This window comes from Vicugna pacos, chromosome 1 (assembly GCF_048564905.1).
Source record: "Vicugna pacos chromosome 1, VicPac4, whole genome shotgun sequence".
Lineage (NCBI taxonomy): Eukaryota > Metazoa > Chordata > Mammalia > Artiodactyla > Camelidae > Vicugna > Vicugna pacos.
The window spans coordinates 74,892,368-74,911,832 of NC_132987.1; the positions used below are offsets into that span (position 1 = coordinate 74,892,368).

Here is a 19,465-nt window from a genome sequence, read left to right on the forward strand (position 1 = left end):
GATACACCACATTAACAGAAAGAAAAACCACACGATCATCTCAACAGATGCAGAAAAAGCATTTGACAAAATTCAACACCATTTCATGATAAAAACTTTCAACTAGGTACAGAAGGAGCTTATCTCAACATGATAAAGGCCATATATGAAAAGTCCACAACTAACATCATGCTAAAAACTAAAAGCTTTTCCATTAAGATCAGGAACAAGATAAGGATACCCACTCTTGCTACCTATATTTAACACAGTACAGGAAGTCCTAGCCACAGCAATTAGTCAAGAAAAAGAAATTATAATAGATACAAACTGGAAAAGAAGTTATTTCTACTTATAGATGACATGATCTTCTTATGTAAAAAACTTTAGACTCCACACATACACAGGCACACACAAATGTATTAGAACTAATAAACAAATTCAGTAAAGGTTTAGAATACAAAATTAATATACAAAGTCAGTTTCATTTCTATGACTTGCAAGTATACTAAATTAGTGGCAGTGGGCTACTTTGAGTAGTAGAAGGTATCTTTGGATGGAACCTCAGATGAGGAATAGGTTCCTGACCACCTATGGAATTTTGCAATTGGTTTGGGGTACAGGTCTTTTCTAATCTTTTGGAGGGAGCTTCAGGTATTTTAAATAAAGCATTGTGTAGTGGAAATAGCATGGACTCTAGAGTCAGGCAGAGCTGAGTTTAAGTTCTCTTCCCACCACTCCAGTTTCTGACTCTGAGAAAGCTAGTTTCTCTCAGTGAGTCTTCATTTCTCATCTGTAAAATGAGACTATTAATATTTACTTCACAGATTTGTTGTGAGAATGAGATCTGAGGTGTATATGAATATAGAATGCATAAAATTTAGTAGAGTTACATAAAATTTAGCTGTGACTGGTGGCAATGGTAGAATAAGCAGTGAACAGTAAAAGCAAAAAGCTTTGTCACACACCCAAACCTGATGTAAAAATTCTTCCCTCTGAATGTCCAGACTCTGAGACACTCCTCCTTCCCCTAATTTCTCAAAAGTTCTGGATAGAAGAGAGGATGTGAGCATGTCAGTGTAGAAAGACAGTAACAAGGTAACAAATATACTGACTCCCCATTGTGTTATTGAACTTGGCCAAACTCACAGTGGCTTCCAAGTGTTTGAGACTGAGAAGCAATATAGCAGAGTTGGAAAAGCATGTTTTGGCACCAAATATTCTCTGCAACTTACTAGTGGTGTTAGGTGGGTAATTCCTCTGACCTGTGGTTTACTCATCTATAAAATGGGAATGACACCTAGCTCATTAGCTTATTGTAAACATACATAAATCACCAGACACAGTTCTTGGCACCTGGAAAATGCTCACCAAATACTGAGGTCCCTTCTTTCTATTCTCCCATCTGAATAAATCAAACCAACTCTAATAACTCCCAGAGATTTAGAAAGAACTCCAGGGTTTATTGAATAATTCAAGAAAAAAGAGAGGTATATTATAACCCATTTAGATGTGCCATCGCTTCCCAAGAAAGAAGACATCATTTGTATGCCCTAATTTTTATGTTATTTTTGCTCTACCTCCAGATAACACTTAAAATACACTGGATTCAAATAAATCTACAAAACTATTCAAAGCACAGATGAAGCATATGTAGATTTTTAACTGTTACTTATAGGGAAAGGACTACGTCTATGAAAAAGATTTAGGGATGAAAGGGAATTTAGAGCACATGCAGCTAAATGCACATCCCATATGGAAACCCCACCTGGAACACCTTTTAGAAACAGAATGGTACTGCACTGCCTGGATACAAACCTTAGCTCTGCTCCTAATCAGCTGTGTGATCTTGTGCAACAAACTCTCTGAGCCTCTGTCTCCTCATCTCTAAAATGGGAATAATTATAATTCCTGACTTTTAGAGTTGGAGAATTAATCTATATCTATATAATATATACTATGTATATATAAAATATACACACGTATCAACAGTACTTACTTATACTAGTGCCTGGTGATGAGTAAATGTGAGTGGTCATTGTCATTTTCAGGTGACCACTGAACTCTAGCTTGAAACTTCAGGAAAACTCAGGAAACTTAGTACTTTACAAGGCAAACCTTCCATTGCTGGTTCTGTCCTCTGGGACAGAATAAAGCAAGGCTATTGTCTATCCAGAGAGGCAGACCTCCCGACACTCAGGGGCAGCTCTGTATTGCGTCTCCTGGCATGAAGGGTTTCCATACCCTTCATTCCCTAACTGCCCTCCTCTAATGGCTCCCCGTTTGCCAGCAATCTTTCTGGAGTGTGTCATGCAGAATTAACTCAGTATTCCAGATGCAGCTAGTAAAATGGGACTAAGATTTCCAACTAACAAAGAGTGACTCTGTACCTTTACCAACATAGAATCCCAATGTGTTATGGTTTTTCATTTGCTTGCTTTTGTTTTTGTTGTATGTAACATTATAAGGTCAAGCTTATTTGGTACTAAACATAGGTCTTTATCTCTTGGATTTTACCTTATTAGCTTGATTTCAGTGTTCTATCTGTTCTATCCTAATAATAGCATTTTAAATTCTATTTTTCCCTCTTCAGTTTCAGCTACAAAACTACCAACCAGACAGGAAGCTTTCATCCAAGTCACAGGGAAAAGAGCATTTTCTTAAATTGCTGATAGTAAGAAAGGAGCACTATTACATTCTAGAGCATGGAACAGAGTGAGGAGGTTGGGTATCTTTTGGACCCAATTCACCACTGGCCTGGAGTAATGTAATTTCTGCAAGGAGACAAAAGCCACTGATAACAGCAAAATTAATTATGTAATTAATTAATCACTAGGAAGGGGCCTGGAAAATAAATACCCAGGCTAAAAATCACACTGAGTGAGAAATGACCAATATTAGACACACTATGAGAAAATGTTTTATTGGAGAAAAGTGACTGGATTCCTGAACAGGGTAGGAAAAACGTTATCCAAAACAGGGTAACTAGGAACATTCAACAGAAACTTCAGTTTGCTCAAATTCCCTGGGCTCTACTAATACAAGCAGGCTCTCTTTCCTAGGAACTTTGGAGGAAAAGACTTTTTTATCTCACAGATCAAGACTTCAGACCACAGGATTTACACCTTCCACACATGCAAGTAACTAAGAGATACAAATGACATGGATTTCTAAATTTGAGGAAGTTGCTTTAGAATTCAGGAGAATGATTGAAAACGTGTAAACAGAACACAGTAATATGAAACAGAAACAGGAAGTCACAGGAGAAAAAAGGAAAATAGGAAGAAAACCAAAGCATGACTGAGAGCTTGTTCTGTGCTAAGTGCTTTCCATACATGACCTCTTTCATTTCTTCCTGAGATTCTTTAGCGTAAATAATCCATTTTTATAGATGAGAAAACTGATGCTCAATGAGTTTAAGTAATTTTCTCAAGGCATACAGGTAGTCAGAAGCCAAACATAACTCAAACCAGGTTTGTCTGTCTCTAAATTCTGCATTCCTCAGTGCAATACACGGCCTCCTTGGGTTACAATCTATCTGGGGAGAGTAGATGTATACAAATTGAACAAAACAAATTATGCCAGAGATCACTAAATTGATAAATTGATCATGGATAATATTCATAACTTCCATAGCACAGATTCGAAATCGATTTGGAGTTCAAATGCAAAGAAAACCAAAGAAACCGGAAGATTTCAGAGAAGGGAGCTCCATGGAAAGGCTCACCATGTGTTGCCCCTTCTTGACTCGATGTTGGAAGAGGGTAAGGAAATCAGAAGCCACTTGGGAGGATAAGGAGAGTCATTTCTTAAGAGAATTTGTTAACATCTATTGTGGTCCATGATAAGGAGTGTGAAGGATACAGATGGAAAAATGACAACTCCAGTGTCATGTGGTACCACTGACAAGGGTCAAAAGGAAGTGAGAGGAAAAGATGCTTTTATGTGAATTCTTTTTAGAATTGTTGAATATAAGGTGATAGTGAATTATAAAAACTAAAATCTCAGTAGAGGAAACAAACCAAAACTAGCAAGAAAATAGGGCTTAGGGGACAGATCTGAGAGGTACTTCAATATTGAGGTAATAACTGAATTTAAAGATCTTACAGATAACAGTTGAGCACAGGACAGGAAACAGCATATTGCTGAAAAGCTGTAAGTAGAGGATCCAGTGAAAGGTCACCAGAAAACCTGAGTGAGTCTCAGAATAGTGCAGAGTCACTAAAGCCAGAATAGGAGTCGGTCTCAGAGAACTGACTGACTGGCTTCAGTTCTCTACATCCAGCCTTTGCCATGTCCTCCTCAGAAGTGAATGTACTCATGCTGGGTTTACCCACGTGACTTCTTCTGGAAGAGCACGTGGGAAGAAGGGACAGGGTGCCAGCTCCAGGTCTAGGCCTTAAGAAGCCTTACATGTTTCCAATCAGCGTCCTGCGTCTCAGCCATTACCCTGAGAAGAACTTGCCCCAGCCTGCTCCCTGATCACAGGAAGAGGCTGAGAGCAACATGGAGGAGAGCCCCACTGGCTGACCTTCGTGTCCAGCCCAGCCACCCAGCAGCCACAGCCTGAAGCAAGAGCCACCAGCGAAACCCATCCTCTATCAGCCAAATCCTAACAACCCACAAAATGTGCCAGCAGTAACATCTGAAACATCTGATGGTTGTTTTACAGCATTGGGTGTGGGGTCAGTCTGTTATGCAGCTACGGCTAAGCATCAGGATAGCTGACTGTAGCAAATACATCAGAGATGACACAGGAAAAAAGACTATTGAATTTGGAAACAAGGTAGTCACTAGAGATCTTTAAGAATGAACGATAATGTTTCAGGAAAATTGCAAGTGCAAAAACTAGATTTCAAGGAATAAAAACAGCAGAAAGGATTAGGAAAAGCACTGATAAATAGAGATCACTTAATTGAGAAGCAGTCAGGTTAAAATAAAAAGGATAATTGTTAGAAGGATATTCAAAGATCACATCCCAATCAAAGAGGCTTGTGCATATTTGGAAGCACAGGGCAGGAGTCTGTGGGGTGGGCATGGAGGGCAGAGGGAAGCTGATGATTGTGGAGCATGAGAGCCTCAGTGTGGAGGAAAGGGTCCCCAGGAATCAGAGGGGAACAGGGTACAGCACAGAGCATAAAATTAGTGATTCTGCAGTCACCAAGGAGACATAATGAAGAAAGTGAAGTCAGTTCCTGAATCAAAAGGCCGCACATGGAAGGAGTATTTTTTTCAGTGAAATTCTTAGATTGTGTTGACAGTAATTATGGGAGTGTGAGAGAGTATTACATCCTTGTCTATGAAATTTCTGATTTCTTTACATTGACTAGGATTCCGAAGAGTCAAATATCTAACCAAGAGATGTATCCAAAGAGTCCTATAGTGTTTGTGGTAAGAGAAAGAATTTGACACTTTGCATAAAATTCAAGTCCATGGCGTGTCTCAGGGGATTTCTAAGTGATCGGCGGTGATGTCAGACAGGGAAGTGGAAGTTCATGGAGTCACCATGGGGGTGGGGGGAAATGTGCTGTGTGAGTGTGCTGGAAGAGAAACATGACATTCTGATGCTCTGAGCTGTGACTGGACCACTGCTGGCTAACAAGGGTGGCACTATCTTCGTGCTTCTGTGATCCAGGGGTTCATGAGATCTCCTTTCACTGGCCTGCGTTCCCAACCTCCAGCCAACTATACGAATGTATCTGTCGGAGGGCTTTTCAAAATGACGTAACAGACTATGAAAAAGGCCTCTGAGCATCTCCTAGATGAGGCTGGTTCTATTTTTGAACACTGGTTTGCAGTGATGTGCCCCAAACTAGCTGAGACCAATGTGTCAGAGCAAAACGGAATAGGAGCCATCTTTCCAAGATCTATTCCCGGCCGGGTGCTGCTGACTCGCCAGGAGAGGTAGCAAGGACCATGGCAACCACGCCATCAATAGCAAGTCGTTCTGCCTCATTTCTGCTCTAATGGGGAGGCAGGACAATATTTACCTCGCCTGCTCCAACCCCACTGGAGTATTATCAAGGCTTCCCTCTGGCACAGCACTCCTTTCTGCCCTCCCCTCTCAGGCTGTGTTTGGGCTGTCAGGGAAGAGCTGAGACCTGGATGCTTAGGGACACTGGCCCTTTGGCTGCAGGCACACCTGCAAGCAACTGTAGCCACGGTTAGACCCAGAGCAGGGCCAGGTGGGAGGCGCACACTTGTCAGGGGATGGAGTAGTGCAAGAGGGTGGGGGGAAGCATCTCTTGGGTCTTCCAGTGAAGGAAAAACAAATACACTGCAATCTGAGGACATGAGAATCCAGTCACCTGGCACGCTCCTACACACTCATTCCAGAGGCACATTTGGAAATGCTACGTGGGGCAAAGAAGAAGCATGTAGGGTGGATCTAGTGACTTCCCCTAGCTAACCCTAGGTTCAGATTTTAAAATTTGCCATTGCCGTATGCCAGGTGGCTTATGATTGGCAGGAATAGACTGTACTCCCCACAAATTGCCTAATTCATGAATGAACAATCTCTGCTGGATCTCGTTTGCTGAAAATCAGGCCCTTCCTACCTTTCTAAGCTCTCCTCTGTACTGTGGGGAGGAGAGCTACAGTTCCCAGATGCCCTGCCAGTGGACCCAGTTAGATTCGGCCAGTGTGAAGCACTTGTGTGAGGTTCTGAGGACAGAAGAGAAGAGCCTGTTATTCCCTAAGTGGCAGCTGCAGACCAGGATGTGGTGTCAGCAGATGACAGACATGGCCGGGGCTTCACCTGAGGCTTTTAGGCTTCCTCCTGAGGGGCGCTCACCTCTCCGCGCGGAAGTCAGCTGATGCCACGGTGATGGCTTCTTGTAAGCCTGTCCTTCCTGATTTCTGGGCAGCAGTCTTGCTTGCCTTCACTCTCCCAGCCTCGCAACCACGGGCTCCAATTATGCCGACTCCTGTTCCCTTTATTCAAACTTTTCCTACTTCAGATACCTGGAGCAACTTCTTTTCACTGACCAAACCCCCTGACTGATACACAGTCTGCTTGCTTCTGATTAAAGAATGTTGACAGATATTAGGATCTCTGGGTTCTTGACTGAAACTAAGCCCCAGCAAGCCACATCCTCATCTGAGTTGTAAAAGCATAGAATGAGATGGGAAACTGCCGGTTAGTTTCAAACACATATTGCTGTATACTAAGGAGAAAGCTTTATTTTTTAAAACAATAGAACCTTAACAGGTACCTCACCAAAGAAAATATACAGATGTCAGATAAGCCTGTGAGAAGACGCTCCACATCATATGTCATCAGGGAAATCCAAATTAAAACAAGACACCACCACACCTATGAGAAAGGGCAAGGTCCAGAACACCGACACCACCGAATGCTGGCAGGGGTGTGGCACAACAGGAACTGTCCTGCGTTGCTGGTGGGAATGCAGAATGGAGCAGCCACTTTGGAAGACAGTTTGATCATTTCTTACAAAACCAAACATATGCTCCAGCAATCTTTAGTATTTACCCAAAGTTGAAAACGTATGTCCACACCAAAATCTGCATACAGACGTTTACAGCAGCTTTATTCATAATTGCCAAAACATGGAAGCAACCCAGATGTTCTACAGTAGATGAAAGGATAAGCTGCATTATAACCAGACCATGAAATATTCAGCACTAAAAAGAAATGAGCTATCAAGGCACAAAAAGACATAATAAGTGAAAGAAGCTCATCTGAAAATAATAATAATCATAATCTGTATGATTCCAACTGTATGACATTCTGGGAAAGGCAGAAAGTGCAGAGATAATAAAAAAGATCAATGTGTTGCTGGGGTTGAGGGGAGGAAGGGATGAAGAGGTAAAGCAGAGAAGATTTTTAGGTCACTGAAAATATTCTGTATGATACTATAATGGTGGATATATATCTCTATACCCTTTTCCAGGCCCACAGAACGTACAGCACAAAGAGTGACCTAATACAACTACGGACTCTGGGCAATAGTGACACATAAATGAAGGTTCGTCGACTGCAACAGAACTACTATCTGGCGGGCACGCTGATGACGGGGGAGGCTATGCACGTAGTGGGGAGGGGGAAATGGAAATCTCAGAACCTTCTGCTCAGTATTGCTGTGAACCTAAAGCTGCTCTAAAAAAAATAAATACATTTAAAAAAAATAGAGCATGAGAAAATACAGACACAGAATTCTACCCTCAAAACCACACCACACTATACTTCCTACTGGCCAACTACTCCTCAAACACAATCTGTTGGCTACTTGGCTTTTGTTTGAAAACACCAGTTTTTGCCATCCTAACAACCTGGTTTATAAAGTGATTACGAGATCTATACCAAGCTCTTACCAAAATTTTCTGCAAACTGCAAAATAAAGGCTTAGTTCCCCAGATGGCTACAAGATAATGTTGGATTTAAGGAGAGGCAAGAGGCTAAAAAATAATAATAACTCAATGCTGAGAGAGGAAAAGCCTGTAATTTGGCTGAGATGGTATCCCTGGGAAGAATGCCCACTTGATACTGGAGACTGTCTCACTAGCCTGGGCTCCAGCACAAGAATGTGCAGGTCCCCACAGCTGCACTCCTGCTTCTGCCACGCTGATGGAGACATCAAGACAGAGGCACCCTCCTCCGAGGAGCGCACTTCAGGTCTTAAATGCTGTGCACAACTATTGTGCTAAAACAGACTCATCCAAGCCCAGAGCTCCCAGCGCAAAAGCACGCAGCTGAAACCAGCAGTTGAAAGCAAGGGGAGATGGCAAGGAAATGTAAGGAGAGGAAAGGAGGGCAAGGAGGAGAGGGAAGCGGAGGTGGTAGGAGAAGAGGAAAAGGAAAGGGAAAGGAGGATTTAGACGGTCTCCAGCAATACTTAGGGCCTCCGAGAAAGAAAAATCCTCAACAAAACGCTGGGAAACAAAGGGGAGAAAAGATAATCTGAGTTTCATTAATGGACCTCAGCCAGAACCAACATAAAGAGGAATTTCAATCTGACTTTAGACATATGTTTAACTGAAAGGATGAGAGAGCTTATTAGAGCTTCTATTTGCTGTTTGGTTCAGTTAAACCCTTTCCCCGTAAGCTTCTCACCTAAAGCCTCACTTTACATCTCACTCTGGACTGGCCACATTTCAAGTGCCTGAGAGTCACCTGTGGCAAGTGGAGTGGCTTCGGTGTTGCCTTGTACCTCACAAGATTGCTGTGTATGACGAGATAATTTCTGTGAACACACCTTATTAGGTCTATACAGATGGAACTCGTAAGTTTAAAGACCACTTGAGTCTGTCGTGTATCATGCCGACTATCCTGGGTTCTGTGTCCCTGCAGTACGTCCCCCCAAGACGGTGGTGACCTGTGATCGGGACACCACCGCCACATGCGGGCGTATCTGCTGCCACAGTCATGGCCTCAGGGAAAGAGCACAGATCGTGGAGTCAGGACACACAGGGATGAGTTTTCAACCACATTTTAGCGGCCTGACTTTGGACAAGTTCGGTTTCACTTTTCAGCCTCAGTGTCCTTTGCTGTCAAAATATCTCTTCTACATATTCCACAAATAATTGTGAGGATAAATGAAGATAACACATGGGAGTAAACTATTACATATTATAAAATGCTGGATATTGTCATTCTTATATTTATTAAATGAAGCATGCCCTCACATAATTGTTGCTAGGGTACTAGGAACACAGACGATTACAGATCTTTCAAATTTTTAAATAAATTTCCTATTCATTGCCTCCTCTAGGACAGAACAACTTTAAGGTCTGGTGGGCTGGGCTGTGCTGTCAAATGTGATGCTTACAGATGTCCTCTCTGCAGGAGAATGTGCCCCTGTGTGGATCATTTCTGCAGTCGGTAAAGGATGACCAAGGCAAATTCATATCAGAGACACGATAAGAACATGGGCTTGGGGTGAGAAAGAGCCGGGACCTGCTACTTGCTCTCTGAATTATTTTCCTTTTTGAATCTCAACTTCCCCACATGTGAAAGCAGCCACTGCCTAGAATTGTTGTGAGGCTTACCAGGGAAGATGTACTAAAACACTCGGCATTGTAGTTGGCCCAGGGTCCACCCCCATTAGCTCGTAACTGCTTCTATCATTATCTCAGGATGGCAGACACCTGACGCATCACCCTGGCAGAGGGAGAAGCTTTGGTGGAGTTCCAAGGTGACCTGACCATTCATCATGTTTGGGGGGTTTTGTGTGGGGGCTGCTGGCAGGTTTGTTTAGTGGGGACGGGCCCTCGGCTGGCACTCAGCTTGATAACTTTAAGCCATTTAGTCACATCCCACTGGACAGACTCATTATTTCTAAAGCACTAGAGAAGCAGCTCACAAGACTGATGGCTCCTTCCAGTCCCACCGGCTCCCCGGGGCCTCCCTCACAGCGTCTGGCTTCTCAGGGAGAACCTTTCTGCTTGATCAGCTTGGGCAGACTGAGTCCTGCCTCCGGAGTTCTCATACCCGACAGGCACTCAGTGGGTTTATGACAGCAATGGTCATAATTCGCAATGGTCATAATTCTGGTTGGATATTTGTAAGAAGTTCCATCAGCCCAAAGGATCTCAAATTACTTTCTAAAGCTCGCCTCTTGTAAGAAGCCTTTTCTAGGAATGACATAACCTGGGAGACAGTGAGAGCACCAGAGGGGACGGCACAGGGCCAGAGGGGTGACATGTAGCAGGCGTTTACAGCTGCAACTAACTGTGCCTTGGAGGACAGAAGCCTGGATGACCATCGGCTCCAGTTTGCTGGAGACACAGGGGCTGCCTTGCATGCAGAACTTCTGCTAGATTCCTGAGAAGTCCAAACAAAAGGTCTCATCCTTGGGAGCAAGAAGGTAGAGCAGTGCTTCTCAAACTTCAATGCACATGGAGCCACCTGGGGACCCTGATAAAATGCAGGTTCTGATTCATGAGGTCTGAGGCGGGACCTAAGATTCTTCATGTCTAAGAAGCGCCCAGGGATGTTGATGCTGTCAATTCATGGACCATACTTGGAATAGCATTAGTGGACCTACAGGAGGTTTGGGAAAGGCCTGGCCTGGTGTCCTGGCCACAATTTTTCCCAGATGTTATTCTTTCAACTTCACTTTCCTCATAGGCTCGACCCCCACCACCCCAGCAGATAAAACTCATTTTCCAGACTACTCATAATTCTGTGTTCCTGATCCCCTAATCTTCCATCTCCCTGTGCAGCCACTACCCCTCACTGTCTCTTCCCCTCCCTACTTATGCCAGTGCTCATACTTTCCTGCAGGGGAGCACACACTCGTGCTCAACAAATGCCACTTCCTCTTCCCACTCCTCACACCTTCATCAGTGGTGATTCACGGTTAGCACAGTTAAACCCCCCTCCTCCTCACCCTTACCCCCTTCACTCATTTCCAACATAAATGTGGATGACTTGGGTCTGAGTATGCCTAAGGACATTTCCCCACAAATGTTCCCCTCCTATGTGTAGTATATTCTAGTTGTAGGTTTCCCTACTATGATAGGCAGAAATCTAAGGTGGTCCCAATGTTCTTGCCCTCTGATGTATACACACCAGAACACCTTCTCCCAGTGATTCAACCAAATGCACAACCATGGCTGAGGACATAGCCTGATTCCTCTCTGACTTTCCCTCTTATCATTATTTCCCTCACTTCCCCTATTCTAGCTACACTGGCCTCCTTGCTTTTCCTCAAATACATCAAGCATGTATCTGCCTCAGGACCTTTGCACCTGCTGATCCCTCTGCCTACATCACCTTCTTTCAGATAGCTGCATTACTCCCTTCCTTGTGTCCTGTAGGTCTCCACTGACATTCCTCCTTAGCAATCACATTTATGATGTACATGACTTGCGACATATGGTCAGGCCTTCCCTAACCACACTCTTAAAATAGCCACCCTCCAACCCCTTCCCCACTAACACCCATCAACAAACATATACACTCTCTACGTCCCTGCTTTATGGTCTCTCCTTGCGCTTTGTCTCTCCCAAGAAGCTATTAACATCTATTCAATTTATCTGTTTGCTTTTTCCTTTGCCTCCCTCCACTGGAGCATAAATTCTGGGAGAGCACAAAGTTTGTCTATTTGTTCACTGTTATAGTCCCAATGCCCAGTAGAGTGCCTAGCATGTGGAGGCTCTCAGTAAATATTAATAAATAGATGGCTATGTAAATTGTGACATATTGGAAACTTCAATATAAGAAAATATCCAGTTAGCTAGATTAATACACACTTAACTACAAAAAAAAAGCATTATGACTTTAAATCCCTTTATAAATGTGCTCTATACTACTTACAACTTGGGCTTATATATTTTAAAATGCCTAGGTGTCTACAAACTCTCACGGTTGCGGGCACACATTTATACACATACACACATGCATACACACACAGAGCTTAAGGAGTACAAATAATATGCACCATAAATGTGTTTTCTGCGGGGAAGGAGTAAATTCTCTGTGAACCCTGAACAGCCTGGCACCCACTGCCTTAGCACAAAGAGGCAGAAACCTCTGCAAGGACAGGTGTCCTAGTGACCATGCTTCTTCAAATATCCACCTGACCAACTCAGCGTAATTTGGATTCACCAAATCTCTGCATCAAGCAGAAAGGCAGAGAACAAAGTGTATTTGTGTCTAAAAGGTGTCTTGACCATTTCAAAATGGCCTTAATTTAGTGTTAATGGTTTAATTTCCAGGTTGCACGTCCTCCCTCCTTAAATAGCACTTAGTGTAATTGATGCCGAGGGAAGTGTCCGCGGGGCAGGAACCACATGCTGTTTTACCTGCGCTTAAAGAGGAAAATGTCATGTCTCTCTGCAGAAACAATGCTGCCTGAAAATAGTGCCGAGTCTCAAATGAGATCTTTGAGAAAAAGCATGAAGCACAAAGTGGGAAAGAGACAAAAAATCATGACTAAGCATTAACATGAAAATTAAGGTGATTATTTTTTCTTCCTTATATTTTAAGTAATTTCCAAAAATATAACGGTAGTTACACATTATTTCACAATAACTTATGATACAGTGTTACACTGAACAAAAGATGTATTACGTGGAAAGTATTCCTAATTTTAGCTGGGGCTTGTCTTTGTCCATTTGGGATGTTATAACAGATAATCATAGACTGAATAGCTTAAATACAGTAAGAATTTATTTCCCACAATTCTGGAGGCTGGGAAGTTCAAGGTCAAGGCACTGGCAGATTTGGTGTCTGGTGAGGGCCAGCTTCCTGGTTCATAAATGGCTGTCCCTGCATTCTGTCCTCATACAAGGGCAGGGGGGAGCTCTGTGGGGTCTCTTTTATAAGGACACTATTCCCGTCCATGAGGACTCTTCCCTTATGACCTAACCACCTCCCAAGGGCCTCACCTCCTACTACCATCACAACGCGGGTTAGGCTTCAACATATAAATCTTGGGTGGGACACAGACATCCAGCCTATGGCAGGACTACAAAGAACCATAAGCCTCCAAGGAAGCACACTAAAATGTTAACCCTGGATATTTCTGAACAGAGGGGCTAGCTAAATTTTATCCCTCCCCTTTTTGCTTTTTATTATTTTCTAAATTTTTGACATTGAGTATGTGCTACATTTTTAATTTTTAAAAAGTTGGCTACTTTTCTAAAAATTACTACCATCCTGTTTTTATTTTTCCAGTTTTTTTCCCCTCATTTTATTTGTCAGTTTGCCTTGGGTTTGTTTTAAACAGATTTCATTACCGACTCCTGGCATTATACTAAGTGCAAGAAAGTTTTTATCTTGGAGAGGTAAAGAGATTGTCCCCCTTAAAGTCTCACTTTTTACAAGGAACCTTGCCATCCCACCTTTCCCTAAGACTGCCTCATTGCTTGTGGAAACAGGGCAGGCAAGGGGAGCTGCACTCTTGGCCTTAATACTCATCCGAATGCAGAGCTGAGTGGCCTTGGAGATCAACCAGCCCTCCCTCTCTCACAGTGGAGGAAACAGAGTTTCCAAGAGAGGAAAGGATTTATTTGCTCAAGGTCCCAGCATGCTTATGACATAATAACAAACCCAGGTCTAGAATCTCAGAGAGAACCTGTGTTCGCTCCGTTCTATGCTTATTCTTTGGACTCAGATACAGAATCCTTACGAATTCTAAGTACAGAGCATTGTATATCACAGATTCTCAATAAATGAGGGCTGGAAGAATAGAGAAACTAATTTTAAAAGTTTTGAACATTAATGATCAATACTTTACATGGAGAAAAAGAGACTGAAAAAAACCCCATCAATTCCCTTAACTTGATAGGAGAAAAGAAAAAGCAGAGACAAAACTACCTTAAAAGTAGAACACCTACCCCTGTCTGCCACCCATGTTGGCATCAAGTATCTGGATCTGTCCCCAGAGAGGAAGCCAAGATGACTCTGATGATGGAAACACACCGGGAGGCCTGTACACATCCTTCTCTGGGTCTAAGAGAACTGGGAAGAAATGTAAAAATGTCTATCTCTTTCTGGTGGTTAAAGAGAAACCCTCATTCAGTGGCCACAAGGGAGCTCCAGTAAGCAGTTGATCAAGGAGACTCCGGAACCCAATGGAACATCGCTCATCTGGGCAAAAACCGAAGGAGCCAACACAGGGCAAACTTCAGGTATTAAAGGGAGGTTTAAATGCACCCTGGAGGCAGTAAAAGGAACAGAAAGAACATTTAGTCCCAAAGATGGGGACAGTTTTAGGAGCAAAGAGAACATTTTCAGGATTTAGTAAGGCGTACTAAGAGTGATGCACAGGCTTCTCCAATGACAAGCTGCACATAAAAAACACGTTTTGCTTTTCTTCTGTCACTCTGCTGTCATTCGAACCGGCTATATTCCCCTCGGCAGCCTGGCTTACTCTGCTAGGCAGAGTCATTTCACACAACTCGGTAAACCACACCACTCTCAGAGCACGGCAGCTGCCAGAGCTGGCGGAAATTTCTCCATCATCCCCATGACGAGGGCTTCCAATGCTAGTTTTCATACTTTCCCATCCAGAGATGCCTTTTCTAAAGATTCCAAAGTGTCTTTTTAATCTCAATCTTTCACCCAGGTGAACCGTAACACAGACATGATAACCACCGTATACCAGCCATCCTCTCCTGGAAAGCTTTCTCTCTCAATTCTAAGGTTAGGGATTTGAATTTTCTTCATGGGATGAGAAAACAAAAGGTCACAGAAGATAATGAAGTGGCCCCGCTGTCCTGTGTATTATGGGGTGGGGGCAACGGGCAAGATATGCAAGCTCTTCGAGCTTCAGTTTACTTAGATGCTTCCCTTTTGGGAGCACAGGCTCCTCTTCAGAAGATCGTTTCTATTTCTTTTCATTTGCTGAAACCATTATCTAGACTTATTCGGTAAAAAGATGGCTTTCCAGACAGAGCTGTTCAGGCTGAAAGGAAATCTATCACAGGCTCTCAGCTTTAGAAAAAGGGCTTACACACAGAAGTCACTTAATATGCAGTCATTAGATTTAAATAATCTGCAGAAGGCAGAATAATGGCCTCCCCAAAGGTGTCTATGTTCTAATCCCTGAAATTTGTGGAAATGTAACCTTACATAGCAAAAAGGACTTTGAAGGTGTGGTTAAGTTAAGGAGCTTGCAATGGGGAGATGTATTTTCTTGTAGATTCAATATGATCACAAGGGTTCTTACAAGTGAAAGATGGAGGTGGGAAGGTCAGAGTTAAGTTTGAAGATGCTACACTTTTGGCTTTGAGGATGGAGGAAGGGCCCTGAGCCAAGGGACCCAGACAGCCTTTGGAAGACAGAAAAGGCAAAGAAATGGATTCTTTCCTAAAGCCTCCAGAGGGAATGTAGCTCTGCTGACACTTTAATTTTAGCCTGATAAGACCCACTTCAGACTCTGACCTCCAGAGCTCTAAGATACTAAATTCTGTGTTGTTTTAAGCCACTTAGTTTGCGGTAATGTGTTACAGCACTAATAGGAAGTTACTACATAACCCAATTGAAAAGGAACATTTCAGAATTACCCAAATTATCCCTCACCCCTTTCTATAAAGAGATGATTAATAGACAGGAAAGCAACCTCAGAGACTTCTAGTGTGGACTCTTTCACTAGCCTTTTTTAGCAAAACCGTGCCACTGCACACATGAGCACAAGGAACCGAGACCACCCTCACTCTGGGTAACATGCATTTCACAAAGTCGTATGCAATCAGAACAATCAATTCAAAATTACAGAGCTTTTTGCTCTGCAAATCAGCTCTCTGGCCTTCGAGAGATAATCTAGAGATTATAACAAATTCAGATACCTCAGTAGCACATGAAACAAAGACACAAAGACATTGCCTAATGTATAATTTGGGAGAGAATTTAATGATACATCTGTCTGTTTTGACAAAGCACAGTCTTGAAGTATCTATTTAAAATAAAATCAGCAGATTGGCAGTGATTAAAAATGAAAGGCTATAAAAAGTTTAGGGGAAAAAATGCATTAAAGTCTAATAGCTTTTGGTTTATGTGCCAGCACTATAGTAAATATTTCCAGCACTAAATTTCTCCTCTGAAATCTCAGCATTAGCTACTGCAAAAAAAAAATACCACCATTAAACACACACCAAAAAAAAAACCATCCTTTTTAAAGATTAAGCAATGAGTCCATCTGGGATCCAGTAAGACTGGGTATGCTTAATGTTTTAAGATATTTTATTGGACATTGCTGAGCATTATCTTTCAAACCAGTAAGGTAGGAACAATATGCTATTATTTTGTATAAATATTGCTTTGAAATCTTTTTGATACTACACATGTTATTTTGCCTGAGCAATTTATTAAGGAATTCTGAAAGTTTGTGAGTTTAGAATATTTTAAATGATCATTTGGAAATATACTAAATAGCCATATAACATTGATATCTGTCCTCAAAAGCTATAATAGAGTTTACACCTTAAAGCAACAATGTAATGACAATCAGAGACAGCTATTACCAAGACGAACTTTTAAGTAAAATTAGTTATGAAATCACAGGAATTACCAGTGACTGACCCTTGTAAGAACACGAAGAGTAAAAGCTAGTGCATGTGCAGTAACAGCCTCAGACGTAGAAGCCCACCCTGAATCACACCCTAGAGTAGACCTCAGTTCCCTCCTGAGATTAATCTTCCCCTACCTTCTGACTCCAATTATATTTAATGTCTCCCTAGGTCCCCTGCTTCCTTTTCCTTAGTTTATTGAAACTATTGGAAATTTGCAAGAATCTAGTCCTTACCTCCTAGATCTTTCATCTGATATAACTTCTCTTCCACAAGCTTCTTATGCCATGGTGAAGCCTTACATGCAGTGACTCTCCCAAGAACACTGGGACTTCAAAATAATTCTATAGATTTATAAAACTAGTTAATTGTGTAAATGACTAGGATGATTTATGGTATGGCACAGGACTGTGCAAATGTGGGCCTTTAATACCCCTATTATTAGAACCACTTCCTTTGGATAAAGTTAGCCAAAGCATCTCCAAGAAGGAAATAAAGAGGAAAGAATATTATCAAGGAAATTATGTTTGTTTGTTTGTTTGTTTGTTTGTTTATTTAATAAATATTTATTTAAAATCTACAACTTTATTGTGCCTTGTGCTAAGTACTGAAAATACAATAGGGGATAAGATGGACATGATTGTGGCCTTTTCCCTTATGGTCTAAAATCACTGGTAGAGCTCCAGCCATCACAGATGCATTCCAGGTATTAGGATGTAGGGAGGGATAAAGAAGAGCAAGTCTCCTCCCTTTAAGGGAAGAGGTGCCCACAGTGTCCCTTAAATCTCACTGACAAAAACTTAGTTACATATTTACAGTGAGCTATAAAGGAGCTGAGAAAAAATAGATTCTTAGATGTCTGATCTGTGCCCAGTTTAAGATTACTGTTCTTTCTAAGGAAAGAGAAATGGATCTTCAAAGTTAACAGCATATTCTGACACAGTATTTTTATTTCTTCTATGTAAAAGCATGTAACCTGAATTCAAGCATGGGAAATTCTCCATTTGGTTTGAATATTAATCAAGTGTGACACTATAAGAAAACAGTTTTGTAATCAATAAAGTGCCACATACATGTAAAATGTTATCACTGAAGAGAAAAATCAACTAGCTGTTAATTCAGGAAATTGGTACTTTTAAAATTCAGAGTCTGAGAGGTGTTATAGGACAGACAAAGATCAATCCCATAATATACTGACTTTCTTCTGTTAAATTAACAGTTATTTCATTTCAGATATTTATTTAGTTACTAATTCTTGTAGAGTTGTTTCGATTAATTGTTTTTCTTTTTAAGGTATTTATCATTCTCATATAAAACATCTGTCCTCAGGTTTCTTTCTAGAACGCACTGCATACTATCCTAATTTATCAAAATGATTCAGAAATAGATTCACTCATTCAACATTCAGTGAATGCCTACTGTGTAGCAGGCACTGTTCTAGGTCCCAAATGATAGAACACACAATAAAAAAAAAAAAAAACCCAAAAATATACTTTCAGAGAGCTTACATTCTAGTAGGAGAAGAGAGAAAAAAACAGCGAAGAAAATCTCTTTTTAGCTTTGCAATTTCCGTGAGTGATGCGAAAAACACAGGAAGAGAACCAGTTAATACCCCTTTACTTCTATAATGACAAGCATAATTTGACTGTTATATAAAGGTGAGAGAGAGATTGGGAACATTTGCAGGGCTGAATGAATCACCTGACCAGGAAGCGACTTTTTAGTAAGAACAGGAAAACCAACAGAGGAAAAGAAAAAAGAAAAAAACTGGCAAATATTAATGAAAGAAATAAATCCCCCCTACCTTGAGACATGCCACAAACGGCTAACAGAAACGGATGAACAACAGCATTTGCCGAGCTTGTCTTACTGAACAGCAGGTAAGGGAACAACAGCTTGTTTAAATAAACAAACAAACAAACCTTCTGCTTCTAACACAACAAAACTGGCTAAAACCGGACAGAACCCATGTGGCTGATCAGAGTTTGCGCAGAATAAACCTGCTCGTCCAATGGGCAGCCTTTTGAGCCGCGGCGGGAATTTCCCCCGTGTTTCATACCCGCTCGCCCAGAATTTGCACGTGCGACCCCCGGAGAGACAGGGAGCCTGCCTGCGCCTGCGCGCCTTAAAGTCTGTATCCAGCCGCTCTCTCCCTTTTTCTTTGCTGCGGTGGAACCCGAGCCCTTAAATAGCCACCTCACCTTGCCGTGGGGGCACAGATTGGAGCCTTGCTGTCGGCTTGCGTGGCCGCTCTGCAGCAAAGCCTTTTGTTTCCTCAGAAGCCGTACACTACTCGTTGGTTTCTAGGCGTACAGGGCGGCAAGCCTTTCCTGGGTAACAACCGCCGCACCAACCGACCGTGATAGCGCAGATAGAACACATCGGTGTGCTGCTAATGTGGGTGTGGCTTGGGACGATGTCAGTTCGAAACCTCGCGAGTCTCCTGGGTGAAATCTGAAACTGGCTCTGTACACCGCGGAAATCTCCGCACTGCCAGCCGGACTCTTAGAAG

The 19,465-nt window shown here is 42.1% G+C and overlaps 1 protein-coding gene across 3 annotated transcripts in view; it reads right to left on the reverse strand.

The window, feature by feature from the left end:
• CD96 (CD96 molecule) overlaps window positions 1–19,256 on the reverse strand; it is a 268,719-nt gene extending 249,463 nt beyond the window's left edge. For 2 of the 3 annotated variants that reach the window (XM_072965463.1, XM_072965454.1), the window contains exon 1: window positions 19,155–19,256. The gene's annotated coding sequence lies outside the window, so the exon portion shown is untranslated. Of the gene's footprint in view, window positions 1–14,280; window positions 14,303–19,154 lie in introns of those variants that run through there. The other variant, XM_072965456.1, reaches the window with a different exon arrangement.
• Between the last annotated feature and the right edge of the window lie 209 nt (window positions 19,257–19,465).